Source organism: Cuculus canorus, chromosome 10 (assembly GCF_017976375.1).
Source record: "Cuculus canorus isolate bCucCan1 chromosome 10, bCucCan1.pri, whole genome shotgun sequence".
In the NCBI taxonomy this organism is placed as follows: domain Eukaryota; kingdom Metazoa; phylum Chordata; class Aves; order Cuculiformes; family Cuculidae; genus Cuculus; species Cuculus canorus.
In genome coordinates this window covers 13,400,553-13,419,304 of record NC_071410.1, presented here as the reverse complement: position 1 = coordinate 13,419,304, position 18,752 = coordinate 13,400,553, and the positions used below count along the sequence as shown (strand labels likewise).

The 18,752-nt window shown below is 39.2% G+C and overlaps 1 protein-coding gene and 1 long non-coding RNA gene across 2 annotated transcripts in view; one reads left to right on the top strand and one right to left on the bottom strand.

Moving 5' to 3' along the window:
• MAMLD1 (mastermind like domain containing 1) overlaps positions 1-10,780 on the bottom strand; it is a 130,334-nt gene extending 119,554 nt beyond the window's left edge. Inside the window, exon 1 of the mRNA XM_054075748.1 lies at positions 10,762-10,780. The gene's annotated coding sequence lies outside the window, so the exon portion shown is untranslated. The remainder of the gene's footprint in view (positions 1-10,761) is intronic.
• Positions 890-18,401, top strand: LOC128853174 (uncharacterized). Its single transcript, XR_008451501.1, has 3 exons — positions 890-1,005; positions 13,394-13,462; positions 15,291-18,401. It is a non-coding gene; the product is annotated as an uncharacterized LOC128853174 (long non-coding RNA).
• Positions 18,402-18,752: the final 351 nt, after the last annotated feature.

Genomic DNA, 18,752 nt, shown 5'->3' with positions numbered 1-18,752 from the left:
GACTTCAGGAAAGATACCGAACGAGAGCCAGAAATGTGAGATTCCCTGTGCCTCTGTTTCCCCACTTCTCAACTAATAAAACACTGAACCATCCTACAGGCTTAGTTCATTAGGCTCAGTTCTTTATATAGATGTATTTTTATGAAAGGTGCTATAGGTACAGATATTATTCTGATATCACTGTTATTTAAAGACAGCGGTAAGTGCAAGTTTTCTTTTCTCTCCTGAAGAAGAAATGAATAAGTACAACTGCCCTTCTGGAGGGATTTTCCTCAGGCAGTAAACCTAGACTTTCGACACCAAAATGTCCAAGCACCGCTATCTCATATGAAAGGACCAAAACTATTAAGACAGATGAGAAGCAATGGTAGATTCAAGCCTCTGTGCACATATAATTGGGACAAAGAGCCAGACGAGTAAAGATTACACATGCATGCATAATAATATATTCACCCAGTGATTACTGTGGAGAAAGCACTACCCATCCAGATCTGTAACAGCTACCGTGCATGCACACAAAGCATTTACACTCTGCCTTATTGATGAACAGGAACGGAACAACCTTTTTTTTTTTTTTTAAAAAAAAAAAAAAATCACTGAAGAGGACCAAAAAAGCATATGTTAAGGTATGATTGACAGCCGCCATAATGGACTGTCATGTCAAAAGAACTGCCTTGCTAATTCTCTTACATAATGAGCTAGATGCTAGGCTCTCCTTGCAAGTTTGATTGTGCACCCTTCCATCAATCTTACCGACATCTTGGCATCTAAAATACAGCAAAACCACTTAACAAGGGCTCTTTAAACAGGCAAGAGGAGGGATGTCTCTGTGTATTAAATGTGATGTGGAGGTTGCTATGGTAAATTTCAGCATGTGAACATTGCAGTGCAAAATTCCACACTGGTGGCTAGAGCTGAGGCTGGCCATGCCTCCAGGTTCTTGAAGTGTACTTGGACTGCATTATTTAAAGAATGGAAAGAATATGGTCTGGTGCCATTTTCACAGTACGTAAAATGAAAAATGCAGTGCCTTTGTCTAATCTTCTTTTTGTGTGTGCATGTGTGTGTGCATGCAGATCCCTGGGGTGTTGACGAGGAGTATCCAAAATGAATTGTAGCGTGCTCTCTTTGCAGCTTTAAAAAAACAGGACTCCGTGCCCTAGGCTCCTTCGGTAACTAAGACTAGAAATATATATGCATTTCTTTTTCTCTCTTTAACCCCCCCCCCCTCCGCTTTGTCTGGTTGTCACAGCTACATAATGCTGCCAGTTGCAATCGCAGCTCAATGGCATTGTTAGGCAACTCAGTTAGCTTTATTTATTGAATTGAAAATTGCCATATAGGTGTTGATTATCTGCCCTAGAGTTCTGATGATTATAGCTTTAACTATTGGCACTTCCTATATTACCAGTGCTCTGACTTCCCATTTTGTTTGCTAAATTTATAATCCACAGAGCCTCTTCAGCTGTGAACTGCTCCCTCCCAAGCAATTGTAGATTAATTGCCAGCTCTACCCTAGGGCCCCGTGCTGGAAGGGGTTTGAACATCAGAGAGTGAAGTTTAGTGTGTAAACATTTAGTAGGATTTACTGTTCTCTGTGTTATTTCACCTTTTCTTTTCAGAAGGGAAACCTACGAGTTCCCCAGCTCCATAGTGACATTTCTTAGATGTATTTTGTTCCTGTTTTGTTGTTACCACTCATTTATGATTGCAAAAGCACCAAAATGAGTAATGTACTACAAGCTAACCGATATCTCCATCATGGCCCGGCACTTCAGCAGCTTTTAGAAGCCACCAGCAGTACGCCTGCTATTTTACCCAATGACTTTGGAGCTGTTTATTCAAGGATATTATTATTTCTGCTTGTTCCATTTCTTCCTATTTTTTCTTGCACATATGTATCAATTTTAAGCATCTATTTTGTCCATGCTCCCTCCATCCACTTTTTCCTTTTGGGCAAGAGACTACAACATTCCCCTCCACAAAGAATAATTTTTTGCATGCGTGACTCCTTTGTTGTCACTTTGCAAAACCAAACTCTGGCAGACAAGTCCTGGTCTGACTGAGCACAAATGCTGATCTGACTGTTCAGTATGATCCTCACAATTGGAGTTATTTTCGATCTCTCCCAAACTTTCCTCTTTCTAGCACTTGGGTTTGAATTCCAGAGTTTTTGTGCAATTGCCACCCAACATTAGACTGTTCTCTATGTTTTTGTTTAAACATGTTTTATAGGACTCAACTTCGTGCAGCTTGAAAACATTTTCCTGCAGCACCCTAGTGGCTCCAAAGATAAACAGCCTTCTAGGATAGGAGCTCTGGTAGTAACAGCACCAACTCTGTCTCATCCAGCCAGCCTCCATGGTATTCACATTCAAACACCAGCCCACAGAGAAACAATGCGATACCTGAAGCATCATTTCCCTTCTCAAACAACTTTCAGTACAATACTTGTTGTTAGGGTTTCTTACTCACCTCGCACTCTCTACTTTTCCTCTTTGTGGTTCCAGGCTCTTCTGGTGCTCTGGATTTCCCCCCTCTTATTCAGCCTTTCTCTCACCATTGAAGACACCTGTAGCCTCTTTCCCAAGCAGTGGGCCTCAAAAGCTTTGCCTCCTTGCAGGACCCTCCCTAATTTACCACAGTTATTGCACAATTAACACCTCAAATCTTCAGTTAGTAGAACTGCATGAAGGTAAATAAAAGCTTGTGGCTGTATCCCGTAAACTGGTGGGGGTAGAGGTGACTTTCTGAAAGCATGAACAGAGGTGATGAAGTTACATAGTCCATTTTTTTTAACATAAAACTGTTAGCTGTCCATTGTTTCCTTGATACCTCGATAAACTTTTTTCCAGTATTCCTGTATAAATTTTTCAAAGGTATATGTCTGCTTTGACCATGTAACTCTTCAGTTCCCTTATGAACACATTCACTCGATCAGCAAATTAACATCCTTGGTAACAAATTCATCTTCTGCAATCCTGAATCCTGCTCCAGACAGTCTGCTATCTAACCAAAGTCTTGCCTATCCGGAACGTATCAATATGGGTCAGATATTTGCACAGGCACCAAGAGCGGAAATTGGTGTGGGGAATGTGGAGAATGTTTATGTGATGAAAGCTTGGCCAAAGGACTGCGTTCAGATCCTGACACTGTCTGTCACAGGCTTTCTTGCTGATCTCGGACACCTTATTTATTCCTATATGACTCAACTTCCTAGATGTAAAATAACAAGGGTAATAATCCACTTGCAATGACCAGCCCTTATGGAGTTGTCAGGAAAGAACTATAGACAGGTAAGTAAGTAGAAAGATAAAAAGAGTTTTGCTTTCATAGGTTGGAATAGCTTTTTGCCCCACCCTACCCCTTTTCAGAGTACTTGAAATGAGACAAGGATTATGTTTCTCAGTGGGCCAGTGAGTTTCAGAGGAAACATTTCTCCTTTTCTTAAAAAATATCTCTCATTTCAATTACCATTCAGAGAATCGTCATCTTTGTTTGTTTGTTCGTTTTCACTTGTGTATCTGTTCTACTTTTACTTCTAGCTTTGTTATTCTGAGTTAAAAAACATTTCCACTCTCACTGCTCAGGTGCTTTTGTGTTTCAGAACTCCAGACATCAGCAGTATATATTTGTAAGATGAAATTTAATATATTTTTACATATAAGTTCGCTCTGTGGCACTTTTAAAATTGCTTCTAGTAAGAGCAGCTTCTTAAGAGAAGAAATCGTTCATGGCTTCTTGCTTTGCATTAGCACATAGAACCACCTCTCTATTTTCTTGCAAATCTGTGGTTTCTCCTATGACAGTACAGATTAATGGATGTATTTTTTGTTTCTTGGAAAGATCTAATGATAGCATGGGAAGAGAAGAGATGCCAGTGCGAGTTCTCTGATCAGCCAACTCTCCCTAGATAAAACACTCTCTTTGGGAACATCTGCCTTAAAAGATACCACCTGTTCATAAAACAATACTGATAATAAAGTGCTCATTTGTCAAATATTCCAAGGAATATTTAAAAGTTCATTACAATAGTTCCTTGTAAAGTAACCAGGTTATAAGTTTAAGCTGAAAATAGCATTCCAAAACTAGTGCATCTGCTGCTATGGTTGACATGACAAGATGGTGCATGTACTTCCATGAGCACATTATAACATTTGATATTTTTAATCAAATCCCATTTTAAGATGTGATGTGTTTTACTCCGCTAAAGGTCATTTTAGTTACAGTAGCATTAAGGGTTTTCAATAAAACATTTTAAATGCCAGTTATATAACTGCTTTTAAAACATTTAACAGCCACATTGGTTACATGACCTGAGACAAAGGATATTTTCTCAGCACTTTGATATATTGTGGATGGATTATCCTTATGGGAATGTTCAGTTCCATAATGGCCTCAGGTCATCTCATAATACGTGGTATAGGATTTTTTTTTCCACCAAAACAATAATTGCTAATGAAGCCGATGGTGATGGAAGTTCAATGACATGGCAGAGGATAGAGACTGTAGTCAATAACAGCAGCAGACACCAGCCAGTACAAGAAGTTCATCAGCACTGTTCAAGGACAAGAAGATGTAGCAATAAGGAACGAACATACACCAATGTGTCTTAGTGCAGAGAAAGTGAAATAACTCAGGTGAACCGAAGCTCTTTCTCCCTCCCTGCATCTCCGTGAGCATTGCGCCATTAAAATATGATCTGAAACAGGATATAAGATATATAGAATATAATATAGGACAGTTTCAGGATGTCACACCCAGGTGTACCTGGGCACAAATAGAATTATACCACTCCAGACCTCTCCTGTAATCTTGGGACATGAGGATGCTGTGAGATGAACAAGTTCCATTTGATGTATGAAAGACTCATGCCAGATTTTATTATTGAGGATGGACAGCTATTTCCTGTTAGGTTCTCTTAGAAAAATATCACTCCTATGCCAGCACTCAAATTCTGGATCGCATTCCCAGACCCAGCAACCCTTTTTGACTCAGAAGCAAGACTCCACATGGCAGATCCTCATTAGCCAGTCAACAGGACACACTCCTCTCTTACCCTCATGTTATTCTTACTTATCTTTTCAGATTTTGGGTTCTTGTGATCAAATCAAATGAAAGCTGGCGTCTCTTTTCTAGCAAACTATTACCAAAAGCAAAAAAATGTATTTTAAAAGCAAGCTTTCTTAAGCCTCCTTTTAAAAGAAAAATAAAAGTAAAGTCTTTGCTCCAAAACCAAAATTAAAATGATCTATCATGTATTTTCTCCTGCTTTGAGCAGGAGGTACTCAGTGACCTTCTGAGGACCTGTCCAGCCTGAATTACTATAAGAAAATATGTATATTTTTTGGAAAGCTATATAAGCAAAATACACAGTGACAATCCTTTTTCACAGCTCCGAGGCATCATGTCATTCTCAGTGACTTCAGGTTGCAATGAAATCAAGAAGTCGCTGTGTTTCGGAATAATATCTTCCACAGCCAATTTTATCATGAGCCAATGAAATAAATGTTTCCAAAGTGAACAGCTGGCATCTCTTTTCATAAAGGAATCCCTTTTAGAACACTATTTCCAAACAATATTACAGTGGCTCCATTCACACGGCTATAGTTAAGACCCTGTCAATACTTCTCTTATAAACCTTGTTTTTCAAGGGTTTATAACATTACAGCTGAGCCATAATTAGCTGGGATTTGAGTTACAGCACAAGAGTTCAGTCTGTCTGTGAGGACGTTTTTGCTTATATTAATAAAACAAGTTTTAAATCATAGAATAGTAAAACATGGTACTTTATATGCCTAAAAAGATTCTTGAATATTAAACACCTTTGATTTAAAAAAGGAATTTTGGCAAGTAATTATAATACAATTGCCATCTTTTTTTGTCCTTTTAAGAGAAAAAGAACAGAAAAATCACTTTAGGAACTCACTTTGACAAACACTTGGAAATTCAAAATTAAAATTGACAGTGTCTTCTTAATTTATGTTGTTATGAAGAACAGTGCAATGGTCTTATTAAAAGGCACAGAATCCACCAAAGCCCATTCTGTGGATTTTCTCTGTTCTTATTTTAGTCTTGCTGCCATGTGAGCATAGTTTTTAGTACTTGATATAATTTTATTTGATTATTTTATGACAACACCGATTTGCACCCTGCCTGTGGTTTTACGGTCACTTCAGTCTTAGCTATTAGCCCATCTTTCTGCACTCCTTGTTTCCAGTGCCATTTTTAAATGCAAATGCAAAGCAAACACCTCCTTTTCCCCATTCCCGTCATACTAAAATGTACCCCACCGTGAGCTCTACTCACTCTTTTAGCGTGAGTCAGCTCTCATTCCCCTTCATGTAGGGGACAGCATCAGGATTTCATGTCAAGGAGAGACACATTTGCTTCACTCGCTGTATACTTAATGACAATGTCTACTGGATACCCCAAAGAGCTAATGAAGACCCATGAAACAAGGCCAACCAGTTGATGTCCTTGTGCAGAAACTAATATGTTCATAAAAATCTTGCCCTTTGTATCATAAATCATTCTGAAAAAACAGATATGAGTAGAAAATGGAAAAGATATGCCAAAGTTTGTTACTCAAAATGTCTTTTTCAATAGGTATAAACTGTTACAAAATAAATAAATATGAAAATGTGGAAAAATCACTAACTCAAAGCCCTAGGATGGCTGCTTTCCAGGAACTTTATTCCTTTACTTTACCCCTCCCCCCCAGCTCTTCTCCTCTGTGGTTTTGCTTTTGACTTCAGTCTCCTCCTATTTCATGTGACAATTTCTATATCAGAGTACCACGACCACCCTAAACCCTTGCTTTTCCTCACCTTTCAGTTTCTAGATTTAACCCTGCCACAACGGTCATATTTGAATCATTCTTCATCCAGACCTCAGGCTCCTGTGCAAAACCACTGGGTGCTCATTTCTAAACCAAAACAGAGAAACGTCGGCATGTGACAGACCCACCTGAGACCAGCACAGATTCAGAGAATCACGTACCGATGTCAAAACCTTTATCAGCAGCAGCAAAATAATGATTCAAGAAAATCTATGATCTGGTTCTCCACGGTGCCACTGGTTCTGTTTCTAACTGTTTGTATTCCTGTTGCCACATTGTGAGAAAGCCCAAATGGCTCACGACAGCCCAAATGGCTCACTAGATCTCAAGCTCAAAAGGAAGTCTAGCCCATATTGTTTGTAATTTCTTCTGCCTTCCCTCTCTTCTCCCTGCCACTCAACTGACCTAGTGTGCTCCCAAAGCCTTTATGGTCATAGAGGACCAGGAAAGAAATAGTGATAGAACAAACAGCAAAAAGAATACTTCCAGTCATATACAGGATGGGGATAACCAAGGATCTCTTCATTCACAGACATTCAGAACTGACCCTCTGCATTAGTAAAACTACATGATACTCCTCCTTTCTTCCCTGTGCTATGTAGGCACTGCCAGTGTTTTCCTCCTTCTTCCCTTACCAGTTCATACTCCACACACCCTGAGTTTGGTAACAATCTCCATTAAGCTAGGAGACTTTTCCTAAACAGAAGGATAATAGGGATGATTTGGAACGATACCTATTTTCACTTAATATGTTATCTCCAATAATGCTGAACAGGGCAAAAGGAATCGACTTTCACCTTGGCACTACAACACTGTGGAAACAAACACGAATCCTTAATGTTAGAGTGCAAACAGCAGCCACAGAGCTCTCCTTGTTATCCTTGCTGACTGATCTGTATGATAATTGCAGGCTAGGATGACTGTATTCCTCTCAGGCCAGAGTTAACCATATTATACAGTCACAAGCCCTTCTGAATTCTGTGGCCATCACCCTGCACAACAACATGAAGTTAAAATTGTTTCTTCGAATTCAAATGGGATCAATACCTCTCAGGAGACAGATGGGGTTTTCTTTTCTATGCTGAAAAAAGAATCAGTGTCTGGAGTTCTGGCTCACAGTATTCATTCAGCTACAGAACAACACCAGGAAAAAATCAGCAGAGTGTGGGCACCTGCTCTTTTCCTTGATCAGCCCTGGATCTTAGAATTTGACGTCTTATATAAAGGGAGCTCGCCATTCCTCTTGCGTGCTACTTTTCAAACTACACAGTCAGGCTCAGGCAAGAAGGGCATGTTTATTCTTTTTTGGAGCTTTTTCATTTTTACTTGTAGCTGAATCCTCTAGGTCAATTGTATCTGCAGGGGTGGGAGAGGAATTTAATTGCTTTTACTTCCTACCTTCATCTCAGGGTGACCAGTCCATTAATAATGCACAGGAAGCAACTAGGAAATGCATGGTAGATTAGGGATTAATTGATATTTGGAATGATTTCAATCCACATTTGAAGGAAAAGGTTATGCACTGTAGCCCAGCTCTAGTTCCTATTTGCATTTGATTATTTTATTATTTCTTATAGCTCTGCTTCTTCTGGGTTTAGATCAGTTTTCCTTGTTCCTTGGGCCAAACAGGCTTTTAGAAAAATTGTCTTGATTGTTTCTTACTAGAGATACTCGTTACATTTCTGATACAAGACACCCAACATAAAAAAAACCAAAACAAAACAAATACAGTTCTCTGTTTTCCAGTAAATAAGTATTTTTCTGCACCGACACCACTCACAGTTCCTTTAAAAACAATTTGACTTTCCAAAATGTTATTGATTTCTGTGCTTGGAAGTTGCAAGATTAATAGCTTTAGAGGCAAAAATCCTTCAATCCTTTCACCAAATAGGTGCTGCAAGCTTGCTTCAATGCCAGCTGATGTGCTTCAGCACATCACTATTAGTAAGAAACACAGGCAAGGCTAAAATACACTAAAACACTAAAATACAGGAAACATGGGTAATTCCAATGATGTCAGGGCAGGAAGGTATGATTTAGCTGGTTTGAAAATGGTGAGCCTGACACCTCAACTTGTTTTGTCTGTGTTGCTCAATAGAAATGATAACTACTTCAGTAACTTCTTTAGTAGTTTTAAAGGCTTCAGAATAGCTATTATTGACGGCCATAAAACCAGTAACTACTGGTGGCAGAACTTGACTCTAGCTGTCAAGAGCAAGAGACAATGTGAAAAGAACTGAAGACCTAATAGAAAAGATATATTGGATTCTTTTAAGACCTTGAGCAATGCACCGTCTTTTCCCAATGCCTGTTGCATTAAAAAAAGACTAAAGTTAGGACTATAACATAAATGTCCAGTTACAAGCACTTTGATAATGTTAGGTGAATTGGACAAAGACCTTTTGAGGACCTCTGGTGTTATAGCAGCTTTTACGATGGTATTTGAATTTGAGAGTAATGGGATCTTCTAAGCAACTAAAGCCAGACAATTTGGAAGAGTTTCAGGGCTGCTAAATGTACACTGCAGAGAGACACTGATGATTGCAATATCTGAGTGGTCATCTCAATTTAGCATTGAAATGTCAAAGCAAGAGGTACAGCTGCATTTCCTGTGTTGTACCTTGAAGTACTTGGAATAACTATCATGGAAACACTCGAGTTCTTTTCTGATAACCTGCAATTCTGGAGGCAGAGCTAGACTCGTTACAGAAGTGCATAATGATACAGAACGTGAGTAAAGAAACAGTTATGAAAACTCTCCTTTGAAGTACTTGATTTGGGATTGGAGTAGTTCACGTTCCCATCACTCAGAGGTAGTAAAACTCGCGTCATAAGTGACTTTCATAGTCCTAACAGTGTTTTGCACCCCAAATGCAGTTCTTTTTCTTCCCTAACAGATAGGCCAAGAGAAAGGGAGAGACATTGAAATATAAGACAAAGCTCAAGACTATGCCCTGGAGGAATTTTGCTCACCTCACCACACCATGGTGGTAACAGCTGCTGAAAATGCCACCTGTTTTCCACTGCAGGATCTCTCAATCCAGGCCTGAATTTTATTCAAATATCTACTGTCTAATGAGTAAGATTAGTAAGCAGCATATCCTATATTACAGTATTAAATTAAACATACATGCTATTTACAACTATTGTTAAGAGCTGTTTTCAGATCCCTTTAGTATTTTTCATCCATAGAGGTATTTGGGGAATTTAGCTAATTCTGGTTTTATTAACATATTTGGTGAAAGGTTATCAGAGTTTCATCTCTTAACCTAGGAGATTTTGCAACTGCTGTTTGCTGATTTGTCTGCTTTGACTGATTAAATAAACGAAGAAAGAATTGTAAACTGCAGTGGTGTCACAATGGGGTAGTTATGCTTTATTTTAATTAAAATCAGGGTCTAGAAAAAATATTTTATTCAGTGGCTATCTACCTGGGCATGCTTGGCCTAATTTCTTCATGTACCTAGAGATTCAGCTGAAGTCTTCATTTGCTCAATCTGCAATCCACAGATCTGCACTCTGTGTCCAGCTCAGGCTGCAGGCACATTTTCAACCAAAAGAATCTGTATTCACTGGCCACAAGTATTTGGGTAAAGCCTGTATTGCTTTTATACAAATCTGCTTTTCTACCTCTGCTCTACTTTCCACAATTTCCAGGTTCTGCAGCTCGCTGTGGTTGCAAACTCCCTCTGCAACATTTGAGGCCAGAAGGCTCCATAACACTTCCATTTCTATTTTACTTACTGCCTAATCTCTGAGATACTAATGTACATGTCTGGCCCCACTGAATTTTCTGTCAAGGAGAAATGACCAAGAACCACAAAAAAAAAAAAATAGTCCAACTTGTGAAACCATCAAAGTATAAAGCAATATAAGTTCTTTCTAAGAGGGGACTCAAGACTTAAAAAGCATTAACTTACCTTTGGTGAAATTCCCAGCTACATGGCTTATGGCTGTCCCTCTGCTCTCAGCTGTGCCCAACATATCCTGGGTTCTGCTGGAGGAAGTGAAGCTTCTTGTAATTACCAGTCAAAAACCATGAGTTTCCATCATATCTTATTTTCCATTTTCATCAGCAATGAACTCATCACTCTCAAAACAGTTACATATTGTCTTGGAGACCAACAGGTTACCTGGATGTTGCTAGGATGCACCATTTGCCTGATGCTCTCCTTTTTCTCAGCCACCTTGCCCATTTCCGTGCTGTTAAACCCTTTGGACCTTGCCCAGGACACCCTTATGCTGCCCTTAAGTAGCCATCTGGAAAATCGGTTTAAGGCAGTGGGAAACAGAGAGGAGTGGAGGTCAATCTCTGTTTCAAATTATCAATATGGAATTGGGAAGAGATTTTTAATGTATTATTCTGATAGACGTTCATTTACTATGGGCAAAGATACCGTAGCACCATACTATCTATCTCACAAACATCCTTCTCATCATGTATTCTGCTTGTCTTGAAATGCTGAACACTTAGTACGTGTATATATATTTATTTTCCCTAGACGGCCTGTGTTGGCACTTTGTGGGAAATGTTGCAAACGGACCACAAATGAAGTTGATGTGAACTGAGGAAAAAGCAGGCATTTATGTACGGATAAATTCAGAGAGGATGTGAAAGACAGAAAATATCTACTACCTAAACTTATATGCAATCAATGCAGCTCATGTGATTGAACCATATGAACGTCAGCGGTGATCAGCGGCAGTTAGGAAGCCCTCATTGGTACTGAGCAGCAAAGGGAAATGGAGTGAAGAAACTTGAATGAACTGGGTTGAAAAAAAAAATAGCCCAACTACCCTTTCCTTCCTAATCATAGTGTTTTAATACAACAGAATAAACTGGCATACAAAAAGGTAATGTGCATTTTCTTCAAGGACTTGTTGAAAACTATAATACAGTATCTTTGTAATTTACTGGTAATATGCACACAATGTAAAAGATCAGGAGCAGAGAGTACTATCACTATATTTAGAGATAATAGTGCTTTTCTTTCATAGGCTTGATATAAACTTTGATTACATAGCATTTCTTTAATTTGCTGCTATTCAAGAAAACCCTTAGAGCACCGCAGTGAGCAATGCCTCTCTTTTACATTTGCATTTTTTAATTTGCATTTTTTAATTTCCCAGACTACAGCTCCACACCTACACAGGCTTCCCCTGTGGGAGGGAAGAGAATATTTTTCAGTATGAATCATACTGTTTCTCTTCTCAAATAGCTGTAGTTATTAATTCCAGAGATTTACAAGAATCACTTTGCTACTGTATCACTTAAGTGTGGAGGTTTTTTTTCTAACTAACATCAGATGCCAATCTACTGCTCCACTGGTACCCATTTTAAATAGGGCAGCCAAGCAAAAAGTTCAGACTGCTCAAATGACTAGCTGCCGTTCTCAGCAGCCTGCTCGTGCATTCCTTGCATACCCCAAAATACCACTGAATGCAGGAGAAGTTTGGTGCTTTTAAAGGAAGAACCATTATGTCTGTAATACATTAAGCTCCCCACGGCACACTAATGACAAGAATCTAGACCAGGTTACTCAGCACAGCAGACCTTAGCTCTCCTGTTTACTAACCAACGGGGATCAGTTGAGTAGATGCCTTTAAAACACGTACTAAAACCCATGTTCTAGAAGTCAGAGTATTTGCCTGTGATCTGAGTGATCTGCAGTTTTAAACCCTGCTGTGCCGTACTTGGATGGGGACCTTAGCCTGGATCTCTTCCATCTCTCAAGAATGTCAAGGCTCTTCTCAAGCCAGAAGGGTTACGAGAGGAAGATCCTGCAAATCAATGGTTACATCCCTCATGTGGCAGATTACAAAGTTGGGAGATCTCCTCAAGTAATTCTTTTAACCACTGATATTTCACTAGATACACAAATTGGACCAGCATCACTAGAAGAGACTGAAAGAGCCCATATTCATCACTCAGAAAGCCTGGTGGGCAGAACCCTTCCTGAGATATGGGAGGCCGACATCTAATTCCATGTGCCAGATTTGGCAAAAGGACATTTAGCTTCCCATTTCCTAGCAGATCTTCAGCTGACAGAAGGAAAAAGAAATGGTCTCTTCCTCACTCTGTTTTGTTAGGGTAGAGTCAATTTCTTTTGAGACCTACCTTCAAGAGAAACTTCAGAATCCCATGTGACACCTATGCAATCCGAGACCAGACTGAGAGGCTGTCCTTCCCCAGGGCATCTCCTCCTGACTCACTAAGTCCCCCTCAGTACACTGGCTCCTGGGGCTGTCATTTTTTAGCACCCAGCTTGCCTCCTGCCTGCACGCAGAGTCTGTACCTAAGCTGGATTTCTGTATCTAATGCAATCCTTGCTCTTAAAAGCCTGGGATGCTAAATTTGAGACATGACATAAAGAGGGAAGGCAATAAACAAAATTAGACCTGGAAAAGAGATGGCAACAGCAGGGCAATGACTGTTCAGGAATTTTAGCCAAGTATTAATGTCTGTCTGTTGGGGAGTGACTGTCTCCAGAACAACTCCATCCAGAGGCTGAAGTAACAAAACAAATTCTCTCTTTGGCTTTCTCTATCCAGGACCTTGTAAAAGAAAATTTACAAACACAGGGTGTCTTCCCAAGACTGAACGTTTCCTCACATAATAAGGTAGGCAAAAAAAGAACTTGGAAGAATTTATGTAACATCACCATCTCATGACACCTGCCATAACAATATTTTATTTGTCAGTCTGTTCTCATCCTATGTCTCTTGAAGCTTGACTAGGTTACTGCATCAAAGGGAAGGAGTTATAGTATCATTTCAGATAAAAGAAAAAGAGAGAAGTATGCTGTACACAATCTGCCCATCATGTCACCTTACTGTTATATTAACCAAACAGGCAACACAGCTATGAAAAATACACAGTCATATCATATAGCAATCCACGTAAACAAGAGCTTCTTCTCAGGTATGGTAAAAACTGCCCCATCCTTATATGGTACCTATAATTCAAAATGCTTTACACAGATTAACTAATGCAACGTGCTTCGTGCACATCAGTGCATTGAGGCAGAGAGATTAAATAAGTAACAAAGCATAAAATTTAGCAGACACAGGAAGCGACAGAGCCATAAACAATACAGAATTCCTGGATTCCAGAATTAAGAAAAAAAGATCTATTCTAATGCAACTATTTCCCTTCCCTTTCTTAAAGTATGTGTTTCAGGGAGCAAGTTCTGCTGCGTACAGCACTGGACACGCAATCAGTTCTTTGCAAGTACTGAACTGAATAAATGTTAATTATAGTGTAATTCCACTACCATGTCCTAAACCTCTAACTCTATTGAAATGTGAAATCTTCATATTTACCTGACTTTACGAAAGATAATTCTGAAAGCTACACTAACTTGGTACTACTAATTAATATGTAATAATAATAATGACAACAGTAATGCTGCTCTAATAAGGATTTAATTCTACAGATAATTTTTATGATAGTACTTCGATAAAGATGATTATTTATTCTTGCAGCGCATTTTTCGTGCTAGCAACTTCAAGTACCATGATGATTAATAAAACTAAAGTAATTGAAAGATAGATGAAATAACAAGCTTATGAGATTGCCGATCTTATTAAATAAACATTAACAAATAATAAATCTGTAAAGGAGAGTCTCTTGGGAAAGGGAAAAATAAAAAAATAAACAAAAAATCCCTTGAGGCTATGTTAACAGGATAGGATTGATCCGTGTATCAATGTCATTTCTAGTGTCACTCTACTAAACAAAATAAAATAATAAATAGCACTTAGAGAACTAGGTTATTAGCTGGTATAAATAGGTGCGTTGGCACTAATCTATGGGAACTGTGCATCTGTCCCTACATTTTCAAAGGACTCCATAAACATAAAAAAATACCTATTACGTCTTGCCCATGATGACTTCAAAGCACAGCAGAGGAAGCATACGTGTTCTGGGGCTTTTTGTCTGCAGTGCCTAGGATTTAAATCCAGTAGAGATGCCTTTTGCGTTCCTCTTCTCATCTTCCCACTCTGACAGGTTAAATCAAAAGCTTTGGTATGACCTAAGTTAGGTGTCCATTGATAGTCTCAGTGGGCCAATAGAATTCAACTGGTTCAAAAACATCCCCCACAAGGGATCAGTTTTGCCTACCTCGCATTGCATAGACAGCATTTTGCCAAAATAGCTTAGAAATGAAGTCACCTGAACCGGCACGATTCATTGCAGCAAAAAAATTTTGCAGAACAGATTATATAATTACAGAAGTCTGGTTAGCGATATAGGCAGTTTTTCTACACAAACTGGCTCCTTCAAGAAGTTTTTATTGGTTTGACTTCCCTGGTAAAGTCATAGTAGTACAGACTAACCTCAACAGACATATTCAACAGCAAAGACCTCTCCTGAAAGCAGAGATTACTAGAGGGTGAGTAACTTTTTGCATAAAGAGTCCCTTAACTTTGTTCCTATCTGGCACAGATCACTCCAGTAGCAATGTGAAACCAGAAAGACGTGCATTATGGGACACGCGAGAGAAGTCCAGAGGTGGTGGTATACTGAGACATCAGATATAAATGGAAATCATCCACAGTGATCTGCTCATGGGTTCCAGAGCAACATCCTCATGCTGGCATCAGGAAAATGGAGAAAGGAGCACTGGGTTTTGTGGGGAGTTACATGGGAGTATCCAAACCCAAAGTGTGAGAAAAGAGGGGAGACGACCGAGTCTTTGGAAGAAAAGCTGAAGGATCTTATTGCAAAGGAATTCCACAGTTCTTCCTCTTCATAATCATATTTACTCACGCAGTTTAGGAAAAGATTGCACAAAGACGTAAATGAACAGAAAAAGATGCCAGGTAAACAGAAGCCCTCTGATAAAACAGAAGCCCAAACCACGGTCAGAGAAACTACATGATAGCGAGAAACAGCGGGTGTGCTTTGAATACACGCTATATGAACAGTGTCTGAGGTTCATAGAAGTACTGAATGAAACCAACTATCTCTGTTAAGGGGATGTACAATATTTCATTCCAAATAAATATCAAGAGTAGCCTCCAGCAACAGAAAGCTAATCTGAATAGGAAGAGATGTTAGCAGATCTAATACAGGCTTTCTACACTACCGGTCAATCCTTCACCAAACCAATTTGTGAACAAAGAGAACAAAGGGCTAGATGTTTCTCTGGGGACAGTCGTATTTTTTAACTGAAGAGTAAATTATGTTGAATGGGAATATCAAGTCATAAAATATAATCAGGCTATTAGCTAGGTAGGAATTGTGGGGAAGATACAATGCTCCACAGTGAATTCCTAGTGTTACATACAACAAGTAAAGACAATAGAAACGAGTGAGAAAATTTGGCAGGCAGTGATTTCCTTCCCTAGGCCTCCTGTTTGCAGAACTCTGCAGAATTTCTTGGGCTGCTTGGTCAGCTTTCTTTTTACTGAAACATACTTGGATTTCAATGCTAACTATAACTGCTACAAAAGGACGGTAGTTATAAAAGGTTGATTGCAAAAATGTTTATAAATTCTGCAGCTTTCTATTTTTAGGTGTTCAATTTAAGGCTTCTGGTGGCTGCAGACATCTGTTTTTTCAGAGATTTCTCTGTGGTGCTAACAGAAGTGAAGCTGAACTGAAGACTTAGATTCATCATGAAGTGGGAACTGGGATTTGATTCTAGAGAAAATAGAACCCAGAGAAGAATCAAACACACATTTTCTTTGCATATAGGTGTTTCTATTGTTCATAGCATTATCAAATAAATCTTGAAACAATCACGAGTCAATTTATGAAGCAGAGGAAATAAAAACGAGTTTTGTTAGAGACTTCCAGTGGGATCAAGATAGAGCCTGGCTGCAGTTAGTAGGAACTCGCAGGACACCAGCAAGTTTGCCTGTTTGTTGGACTCAGTTGCTGTTTAGCCTGATATGAACTTCTGAGGCTTGTATTCCCTTTCACTTTGCTTGTGTTTCAACAATATATAGCAGACTATCCATGCTTAACCACATGCTCTTGGCTAATGGTCCTCTGTTCAGTGTGTCAATGTGCTCCCTCCTCTCATTCTTTTTCATTTCAACATATCAGGTTATCATCTGAAGCAAAATGAAAGTTATCAGAAGCCCATTGGCTCAATGTTTTGCTAGAGGACCAAAGTCCCAGACTTGAAAGGGAAACATTTTCCTAGAACGATTATTGCAAGTAACATTTTTGCAAAGGCTGAAGAGCATATCATGCACAAAACAGAGATCGCACCAGAATCCTGGAGTCTCACCAACAGCATATTTGAACAACAGACTGAAAGCTAAAAGAGGGATGAAAAACCTGCATGCATGTCAGTGGGATGATCAGCATCCAGCATGTGATAGGTATGTGGTGGGTTAGTTATGAAAACTCCGATAGCTACGAGAAGACTACAGAAGAGCAGAGGTTAAATTGTGATTATTCAGGTTATGAAGAACAGGACGTGCTGGGAAATTCTGGTGTATATGGAAAGGATGTTAAAGAATAGCAATGTTGTTCAGAAAAATTACCCTGCTTAAAGGAAAACAAGATCTGAGAGAATCAGAGTTTTAACACAAGTCTTGTTCAGTCAAGTCAGAAAAAAATAAAGCAATTGGCCAAATTACAGTTTGTTCATGCTGGCACTGCCCAAAGGATCAGAGAACAAGTTTTCAGCAACAATAGGTATACCCTGACCACAAATACCAGCACACAATTAACTCATGGGTTAGAATTTGGAATCTTCAATGAAGTGAAACAAAGGCTGTCAGGGACTGAAGGCAGGCCTGTGTGCATGAAGTGCTTTTGCCATCAGCAAGGTGCAGGGCAGCCTAGGATTGCATGGAAGACAAAATTAAGTTTGAGAGTGAGCTAGTAAAAACTGGGATCCAAGATGAGAAGGTGTTCTCCAACTCCATGGTGGATTTTGATCAATTTGATTAGCATGCTGCAACTTCTGTCACGTGGAAAATCCATCACAGTATATAAAATACCATTTTGTTTATTCTCAAGGTTTCCATTTCTCTTTTTCTATAAAGCTCAAAAGAATCTTTTGCTCATGCTATTTTGCTTATGCCATATTTGAAAGCACCAAGAAGTGAACTGTTTGTTTACCCTCAGGGCAGGCGCTCGGGAGATTATCACAGTCAAGCTTTGTTGTTCTGCATTACAAAGTCTTCAACCTTGACCTAAGCGTACAATTCTTTCCAGTTCCCCCTCCCCTAAAAAAATGAAAAAATAAAGGGAGGACAGAGATATCATTCTTTATTCTAAGCTGGTGCTTCTTCTTGCTTCAGCAAAGCCTTTGCTGTAAATACACACACATATACAAGCTATCTAGTCTCCCGTACTAGACTGTTACTCAGTACTGAAGCAAGTCTGGGGTTGAAATCACTGACTTAGCACGGGTAGAAAATCAAGTGTAGACTCTCTTGGGGAATTCAGCAGTGTTAATTGCATGACTTGGCAATACTCCGGGGAAACCTTCCAGGTGACATGTAGGGAAATAACACACATATCTCACTTTAATATGAAGTGAGCCAGAGTGCTCATCTCCTTGCACAATCTGTTGACAGCTTTACCTCTACACTGAGTGATGACACACAGGTGGAATTATCTTGTTCCATTAAGGATCTTTAAAAAAATCATATATAACAGCAAAAGCTTGCAAAGGTGTTCTCCTCCAAGACAAGTATTGTACAAATCCTAAATTCTGGAGTTATTTCAAAAGAATAAATCTCTAAAAGATACAAAATGTTTTCTATTTATTGGTATGTAGGGAAAAGTAATACAGTAAATTACTGCTCCAGACACCTGCTCTGGTATGATCTGGGATACAGGATAAAAATGCACGCTGCTGATCAAAACAGGAGGTGCAAAGGTGACTTTCGAAATCCCCTGATCCCAAGCTAATTGCTAGACAGTCCCCAAGCATAAGTT